The sequence below is a fragment of the Mastomys coucha genome, unplaced genomic scaffold (assembly GCF_008632895.1).
Source record: "Mastomys coucha isolate ucsf_1 unplaced genomic scaffold, UCSF_Mcou_1 pScaffold17, whole genome shotgun sequence".
NCBI lineage: Eukaryota > Metazoa > Chordata > Mammalia > Rodentia > Muridae > Mastomys > Mastomys coucha.
In genome coordinates, this window is record NW_022196899.1 from 25660994 (window position 1) to 25670564 (window position 9571).

General features: G+C 42.7%; 1 protein-coding gene across 4 annotated transcripts in view; it reads left to right on the forward strand.

The window, feature by feature from the left end:
- Positions 1 to 9571, forward strand: part of Kcnmb2 (potassium calcium-activated channel subfamily M regulatory beta subunit 2) — a 315499-nt gene that overhangs the window by 172458 nt on the left and 133470 nt on the right. The gene's annotated exons all lie outside the window — the stretch shown is intronic.

Consider the following 9571-nt stretch of genomic DNA (forward strand, 5'->3'; position numbering starts at 1 on the left):
CCCCCCATGTGTACTCTTTGGTTGGTGGTTTAGTCCCTGGGAGCTCTGAGGGTACTAGTTAGTTCATGCTGTTGTTCGTCCTAAGGGTCTGCAAGCCCTTCAGCTCCTGTTGCAGTCAACAATTACTACAGTCACAAAAGTCGATACTGTGAATCCCAGACAGGTGATAAAATCGGTAACTCGATGACACTTGTCAACGGGGAGTCGAAATTCAAAGTAAGGGCCAATGAGATAGCTTCATGGATAAATCACTTGTTGTGCAAACCTGATAACCTGAATCCAATCCCTGGAACCACATAAACATGGAAGGAGAGAACTGACTCCACAAAGTTGTCCTCTTACTTCCGTGTGTGTGCCATGATACAGGTGCTCACAGATACCCCCTTCCCGACACACACACAAGTAAATAAGGATATATTTTTTTAAGAAAAACCATTTTAATTGTAAATCCAGTTCATGAAGAATGCCACCATGTTATCTTGCCTCCATTTTCATTCTGAAGCTAAAATACCATAAAGCAAATAAAAGCCATAATGCCAAAGCTGGCATTTTATAGTTAATTATGTTCCCTAGACAGACCCTAAGTAATATTGAGCTCCCTAAACTTCTTCCTCATCCTGTTGGCTCTGCAGGACATCTGGGCACTAGCCCTCTAAGAGCCAAGAGGAAGGACCTGTGATATTCCAGCAGAGATACGGAGACTCATGCTGCCTGTCGCCACAAGCCCAATAAGCAGAAACAGACAGAACTCCAGGCGCACTCTCTGCAATCTGAGTAGACAGCAGTGTAATACTGCACAAACTACATTACAGCTCATTCCCAGTCAGTAGGCTGGGGCATAGAGCTTGGGGGAATGGAGGCAAAGGCAGTCAGTCACTCCAGAGCTTAGTCTAGTCCCTCTGCTCTGGTGATCAGCCATGTTTCTGAAATGGATGTGTCTGTGCCTCTCTTGTGACCATCCCTGCACTCTTCCCTCATTCTATGGATGTTTGGGCTCAGGTGCTTCTCATAGTACTGAGTCTAGTTATCGTCTATCTATATGGACCTTGTATTCTCTGGGGGCATCCAGGCTGGGCACAGATTAACTCAGAACAAACAAATTACTAACACATACTAAGCCAGTAAGAACGTGTATGCATTTTCTTCTATGCAACATGGAGTATAAATGCATGCGTGTCACACATGTGCAAGTCTATCCTTACTTATGCCTCCCAGCCCCGATCAAAGCATAAAACCTCAGGATACAAGTAGCGTTCTGGGCTAGCTTTATTTGGGGCTTAAAGGCATTGCCTAGCCAGAGAGGCTTCTTCCTCCATGGCATTGGTCCCTCCAAAGAGCAGGAGAACACTGAGTCTTAGGAATAGTGCAGAATGTTCACCTAGAACCCAAGGGATCCAGGCACCATTGCTGTCATCTCTGACCTTACCCTGAGAGATGAGGTTGGAATAAACTTTTATTTAACTCTCTATTTACTAGAAATAGTCTATCAGATTTAGTTCAAGGTAGAAAAGCCTGACTTGGCATAATTGTGCTCTGTTTGAGCCAATTATCTCTCTAAACTTTACTTCCTATCTCTAAAATGGGAAGTGGAAAATCCATGTGTTTATGGGAACCCCAGAAAATTAATTGTACACTCTCAGGCAACACCAAGCAACTCTGGCTCCCTCACTTCCAACCATTCTCCATCAGATAAGATGTCTGCTTGTGTTCCTGCAACTTACACTAAATCTGATCTACTTTCTCCCTGGATGTTGTAGCTGTAATCTTACTACCACCTTGCCACTTAAGTTTTAAATATATCTACCTTTAGGAAAGGCCAGAAGGAGGGTAACACCATATCTGAACATGTATGTATGAGCATGCCTTAAGAAACTCCACGTCTACAGCCAGAGCTATACAGAGAAACCCTGTCTCGAAAAAAAAATCCACTTCTTTGTATGCTAACATAAAAAAAAGTGAATTTAAAACCTGATTTCACCTTATCATCCCTATGTGCACCAGAGATTACTAGTGAATCTGCTGACTTCTTGTCTCTTCTTCTCAAGACAGGGCAGTAAGATTAACATCTTAAGGGAACTAACTACCTAGATGCTGTAATTTATAGATATGTATAATGGGTACAACTTGGAACTGATTAAAATTTGCAATGTTTGGCTCAGCAATTAAGAGCAACTGCTACTCTTGCAAAAGACCAGGTTTAGTTCCTGGCACCCAGGTGGCAGCTCATAACCATCCAAAACGTCAATGCTTTCTTTTGGCCTTCTCCCATACCAAGCATATATGTGGCATTTTTACATACATGAAGGCAAAACACTCTTATACATAAAATTTTTTAAAAGTATTTCTTTTTTATCAGGTACTTTCAATACCTACCTCTCTGGATAGCTGTGAATGTTGCTCTGTTAGTATCATATGTCACTAGAAGGAAACCAAATAACACTAACCAGTGTGGAAGATAACATGACTCAATAAATGTTCATCAAATGTGAATGTTTCTCTGTTAGTATCATATGTCCTCTAGAAGGAAACCAAGTAACACTAACCAGTGTGGAAGGTAACATGACTCAATAAATATTCATTAGATGCTTCCAGGTGACGCTGGATGGTCTTGGTGTTTAGGACATGTAAAAAGCAGGCAGGAATGTTGCTCTTCTGGCACTTAGTCTGGTGGAGAAACACCAGGAATGACAGGCGACATTTATGACACACATTCAGCACCAGATGTTGGGACAAATGCTGTTTTCTTAAGGACCCCAGAGTAACTGACTTCATTCACTCCATCTCACAGAAAGGAACCTAACCTCAAAGAGGTTATACCTTCCTATCTTCACACATGTGATTAAACACTAAGGCCAATTCAGGCCAACCCCAGAGACTGTTGCTTCAACCAGAGTATAAAGGTGTTTTGTATGCAACCTGGAGTTTTCAGCATGTGTCGTGTTATTCAGAGCAATTTTACTGTTTAGCCTGTGTTCCCCAGCACACTTGTGACCTGAAGTAGCAGAGGGTAGACATCTCCCATAGGAGCTAAAACTGGAAGAGTGAAACGAAAGGCTGGCATGTAGCTCTGGAATGAGATACAGAATCTACACTTTGTCTTTAAAACTTGTTTCACTTTACATAGTAAACACTGAATTTTGGAAAAAGAGAGAGGGTATTGCATGAACTTTTCTGGGGTGGCCATGAACAAATGTCTCCTCACTCCAGATAGGGAACCAGCAACAGACTAAAGGAATTATTCTAACCAAGTCCATTTTGATGGGCCAGTGAATTTATTAGGCTTACTTGCAGGAGCATACATGGCTCAAAGAAGAGGAATTGCTTCCAGGACTGAAAGGATTCCCCTCCAAAGACAATCCTAAAGAGTCTCACTGGACTAATGATAATTTCCCTATGGCTGCAGTTAACCACCTAGATTCAGGAGGCTAATGCCTCCTGAGCCCACAAGTAGCTGGAACAGGATCACAAACAACTGAAAGAAAGTATAAGAAAAATGTCTGGAATCCCAGGTGAGGCTCTAATGATCCTCCCCACACCTTCCTATAAAGGAATGTCAACATACCCAGCGTTGTGGGTGTCTCAAGGGTAGTCACAACTGCTTGAATTTAGACAGTGATGGTTGCTGTGCTCAGAGGACAGCATAGGGTGAGTGATCTTAAACAATTCTCTGTGTCCTCATACAATCAAGATGGTGGCTAACATGAGGCTGCACAGCACCCCAGCAACTGACATGTGATAGTGACTCCAAACACATCCTATGTGGACAGACACTCAGAGTATCTGCATTCAGCTCCCCCAAGTTTCTAAAGTCAAGTTGCTGTCAGTCATCAAAACAGCTCTGTGTGGTTGGTCCACATGGGTCCCTAATGGGCATGCAGGTGCTGAATCTATGTAGTGCTCCAGTCTCTCCCACTCCATAGAGATTCTGTCCAAAAGCTCTAGAAACCAAACCATAGCTACAAGCTATCCCATCCACAGAGCCACGTCTAGTTGGGGTTAACATACACAGGACTCTACTGCTTTGTCACCCACCTCTCACACCCTTTCTGTGGGACTCTACTGCCTTGCCACCCACCTCTCACATCCTTTCTGCTTTCCCAAGGCTCTCTGGGACCCTACTACGCCACCTGGTGAAGTGAACTATGCTGTGATACTTTCAGACAAAGCTGTCTCTAGATGGTACCACTTAATAAAAGGTACTTTAAGAGGTGTTCTGAGAATGACTAAGGGTATAAAATTGCAGGCCTTTGAGGACACTTGTACAGAAGTGCAAGAGTCACACCTCAGGATGTATAACTGTCTCATCATGACCCTGTAGAGGATGCATGTGTCTGAGCTGTTTCATTAAATTCTGCTTATTTTTTAAGTAACAATAAAATTCCTCATCATACATGAAATCTTGAATAATTCTGGTTAAACTTAAGGTCTCACTACACCTTTTTTTCTATTGTCCATGAGAAATGAGGTCCTTCCAAAAATAGCTACTAGCCAGAAAACCTTGATATTAATTTTCTAAAGAAAAGATTCATGGTTTTGGTTAAATTGTCTTTCCCTTCCTTCAGTCACAGAAGCAGACGGAGAAGCAAGCAGTAGGGGGTGGGAGTGGTGGGGGGAGAAGCAGTGGCTGGGGTGTAGGGGTAGGAGGCTCCCCTCGCTTCACTGCTAGTGCTCATGGTTTACATTTTCTTCCCACCTTTAATCATTTATTCAAACAGCAAATATACCTTCAAACCTACCACCCATTCAGTCCTGTATTAAACCCTAAACAATAGCCCTTGCCTTAGAGAAGCTCACAGAAGAACAGACAACAAAGTAGATACATTGCAAGCATTCCCCTGGGCTTCAGAGTGTGGGCATGGCCGGGTATGGGTAGAGAGAAAAAATCCACTCTTCCCTGGGAGTGTCTTTGACCTAGCTCTTATAGGACATGTAAGCATGTGTTCAGTCAAAACTATGGAGAAAGGAAGAGGGGACTATGCTAGAGACAGGAGAAGCACTGTGTGGCTTGTTAGCTATGGAGCCAATGAGAGGAGGCAGCCCAGCCACGTTACCAGGGCCAGGGTACTGTCGCAACAGTTTTGAGGTTGAGTAAGCTTGTAAGTGGTAACCTATGGTCAGCTGTTTGGCCCCACTGTGACCAGATCAAGAGATTCTTTAATAATATCTACCACGTGCCCAGGCTTGGCCGAGTACCTGCCCTGGGGCTGAACCTCTGAGAAGCTGAGGGGAGCCTGACCTTGGAGTTCACAGCTGAAGTGCTCCTCTATCTAGAAAAGGCATGGCCAGTGTTCTGAAGCTGAGTCCCTCACTGACAAGTTGTGTGTCTGCCCTGGTGGTTAGAAAGCACAGAAGAGACAAGCAAATGCTGGACACCTTTTTAGAGGTAAATAATAGAGGGGATTTGAAGGTACTAGCCTACTTTCCCATGTGAGGCTTCAAATGAGGGAAAGAGTTTGGGACTGATTTGAATAGCAGCTTGCGCTCTCCAGAGCTTTGTGCTGTGCTAAGCAAAGTGGCTGATTGTTGCCTCATGTTTTCTTTCTTTTTTTTTTTTTTCAGAAACAGCTGTCTGTCTCCTTTTAGAGCTCTATTCTAGGGGGATTGCAAGAACCTCGGGAGAGTTTAACTCTTAAACACTCAGCTCAGTTCATGTGAACTGGAGATGTATGAAGAATTGATATCGCTCAACCTGTCTGCCTGCCTGAATGCATACATGGATTGTCTATTTGTCTGTCTGCCTGTCTGTTGGCCTGCCTGCTTGTCTGTCTATCTGTCTGTCTGCCTAACTATAGGCTGCCTGCCCATTGCCCTGTAGGGCTATAGAACTGTCTGTGTGTCTTGGCGTGCTGATGGTTGAGACAGATTCTAAAAGCTGTGTCCTGCAGATCCACACAGAAGTTCCATGGGTGTTGCTCCCTAATGTCCATGCTCTCTGCACCGCGATGGATTTTTAAGTGTGCCTGAGCAGTAATGATTCAGCAATTATATTAAGTAGGGACGGGGAGGTAGGGCCTCTGCTTGGGCTGCTTTCTTGTCGTCTGTATATTAATATAAATCTAGAAGCCATACTGAGCTACTCTGTTAGATTTATTGTCTATACCCAGTTGAGACCTGTACCTTCTCAATGGGTGATTATTTATTAATGTTTAATTAAATAATGATTAATTATTAAATGCTAGGTGCTTCTGGCATATTTAGATGTTTCACACATGTCTAGTTGGTGGAGTCTGGTCTTCTGCTACCAGCAGCTCAAGTTACAAGAGTAACACTGCTGGCTTCATGAGCTTCCCTTTCACAGAATGTGACAATTGAACGGAGTAGACTGACACCTGAGGTTCCTGGGAACAGTGCCTCAGTTTTTCAGAATCTTGGAGATCTAAGATCTGTGGTGGCCTGTGACCACAATATCACTGGGATAAGCTGCCAGAATACCCCCATTTTCTCCTGTGTCATCAATCCTTTCTCTAGTCGGAGAAGGGCATGTCCTTACTTACAATCACCTATCTTTACCCAAGTCCACACATCTCATTTAACAAAGTCAATGATTCATCCAACTGTCAGTGGTTCTTCTGGATTAGCAATGGGCTGCTTCATACCCGTGTATGAGTCGGGTTTCTCCAGAGGGGAAGAGCCAATAGAATGAACATGTATAAATAGGGGAGTTATTAGGTTGGCTTACACAACATGGCCTAGGTGGTCAAAGAATAGCTGTCTTCACACCAGAGAGGCTGAGGATCTGGTACCCATTCGCTTCACAAGGCTAGCTGCCCAGCAGACTGGATCTGGTATCAAAGATATGGAGGATTCTTAGAGAGCCATTCCTCTCTGGTCCACATGTGAAGGCAAATTCTGATGTCATAGTGATTGTAACAGCAGCACATGGCAGTACAGATATATCAGAGTAGATGAACTCGTGACATCTTAGAGATGACTCTAGATCCTATCCATTTGACAATTAGCATTAAGCATCACATCAAGAGACAGAAGAAGGCTTTCTGCAGGTAGATACCACATTTTAACAGAGTTTCTGGACTCTTCCACTTATTTTTTCAGTGCCAAAAGTTTCCACAATGCTGACACTATCAAAGGTTTGTTACCGACTCTCTCCATGTTGGAGATTTGCCTGAGGAGGACTCTTGACAGATATTTCAGGGACTTGTTAGATATCCACATGTTGTCTGTCACAGCCTTAGGTTTAGTTTTCATTTTGCTGCTAGAATTACAAAAGTAAAGGAATAAAACATTTATTTATTCCAGTAATCAGTATAATAGATACATATTGCCACTGTTACAATACAGTGAATACAATAGTTTGAACTATCTTACAGGTAGCAAAGACTAAAGTTATTGAAAACAAAACAGTGAAATGATCTTACGAATTAAATATCATGCCCCCTCCCCTTTGATTACTAAAAAAATGATTTTCAAGTGGGGCAATGCTCCTGAGAATACAGGCTTGTTGTAGGCACAGCCTACAGCCTGTACTCCTTACCACCACAATGACCTAGAAGATCTTGGGGACAGAGAGCTCCCAGGTACTTACAGTGGTCACTTTGAAGGTCCTAGAGTATCTTGAGTCAGATGATATCTGACCCCAGGACAGGCTGGGAAGCACGTTCAGGAGCATCACCTCTTCCAGAATATGTTCACTTACGAATAAGGCTTTGTATCCATACACAGCATATTCATCCCTCCCTTCAGGTGCCACTTTATAAACATAAAGCATTGTTTGTAGTAATAAATCAAAGGGCCAGCTTGTTTTATTTGGACAAATTTTGATAGCATTAAGAAAGATGGACTTCCTAAGGCGGGACCAGCTAGGAAGTACAGGCCTCAAGAGTCTCAGGGGAGTTGCAGGGCTGCAGGGACAGGATCCTCTCAGCCTCCCAGTGACAGCAGTGGATCTGCAATCCTCTCTGCCCCTTCCCTGGAAGTGGAGAGCCTGGAAGTGAAGAGCCTGCCTCCAGGGAGTGCTTTAACTCAGGAACTCACCTATCTGCGCCCAGGATTTACCAGAGGAGAGCTGATCTCCCAGAAGTACTGACACAGGCTTACAGACCCACAGGAGGAACAAGCTCTAGTCAGAGATAGCAAGAACATCTAACTCCAGAGATCAACAGATGGTGAAAGGCAAATGCAAGAATCCTACCAGCAGAAACCAAGACTACTTTGCTTCATCAGAACCTAGTACTCCTACCACAGCAAGTCCTGGATATCCCAAAACACTGGCAAGGCAAGATTTGGATCTAAAATCATATCTCACGATGGTGCTAGAGGAATTTAAGAAGGACATGAATAACTCCCTTAAAGAAATACAGGAAAACACAGGTAAAGAGGTACAAGCCCTTAAAGAAGAAACAAAAAAATCCCATAAAGAATTACAGGAGATCACGAGTAAACAAATAGAAGCCATTAAAGAGGAAATACAAAAATCCCTTAAGGAATTACAGGAAAACACAAACAAACAGGTGAAGGAATTGAGCAAAACCATCCAGGACCTAAAAATGGAAGTAGAAACAATTAAGAAATCACAAAGAAAGACAACTCTGGAGTTAGAATCCTTAGGAAAGAAGTCAGGAAACATAGATGCAAGAATCACCAACAGAATACAAGAGATAGAAGAGAGAATCTCAGGGGCAGAAGACATAATAAAAAACATCGACACAACAGTCAAAGAAAATGCAAAATGCAAAAAGATCCTAACCCAAAACATCCAGGAAATCGAGGACACAATGGAAAGACTAAACCTAAGGATAATAGGTATAGAAGAGAGTGAGGACCTCCAACTTAAAGGGCCAGTAAATATCTTCAACAAAATTACAAAAGAAAACTTCCCTAACCTAAAGAAAGAGATGCCCGTGACCATACAAGAAGCCTATAGAAGCCCAAATAGACTGGACCAGAAGAGAAATTCCTCCCTCCACATAATAGTCAAAACAACAAATGCACAAAACAAAGAAAGAATACTAAAAGCAGTAAGGAAAAAATGTCAAGTAACATATAAAGGCAGGTCTATCAGAATTATACCAGACTTCTCACCAGAGACTATGAAAGCTAGAAGATCCTGGGCAGATGTCATACAGACCCTAAGAGAATACAAATGTCAGCCCAGACTACTATACCCAGCAAAACTCTCAATCACCATAGATGGAGAAACCAAAATATTCCATGACAAAACCAAATTCACACAATATATTTCCACAAGTCCAGTCCTACAAAGGGTAATAAATGGAAAACTCCAACACAAGAAGGGGAACTACATCCCTGAAAGAGCAAAAACGTAATCATCCAACAAAACTAAAGAAGATAGCCACATGAACTGAATTACAGCTCTAACAACAAAAATAACAGGAAGCAACAATTACTTTTCCTTAATATCTATTAGTATCAGTGGACTCAATTCCCCAATAAAAAGGCAGAGACTATCAGATTGGGTACATAAACAGGACCCAACATTTTGCTGCATACAGGAAACCCTCCTCAGTGACAAAGACGGACACTATCTCAGAATAAAAGGGTGGAAAACAATTCTCCAAGCCAATGGTCCCAAGAAAAAAGCTAGAGTAGCCAT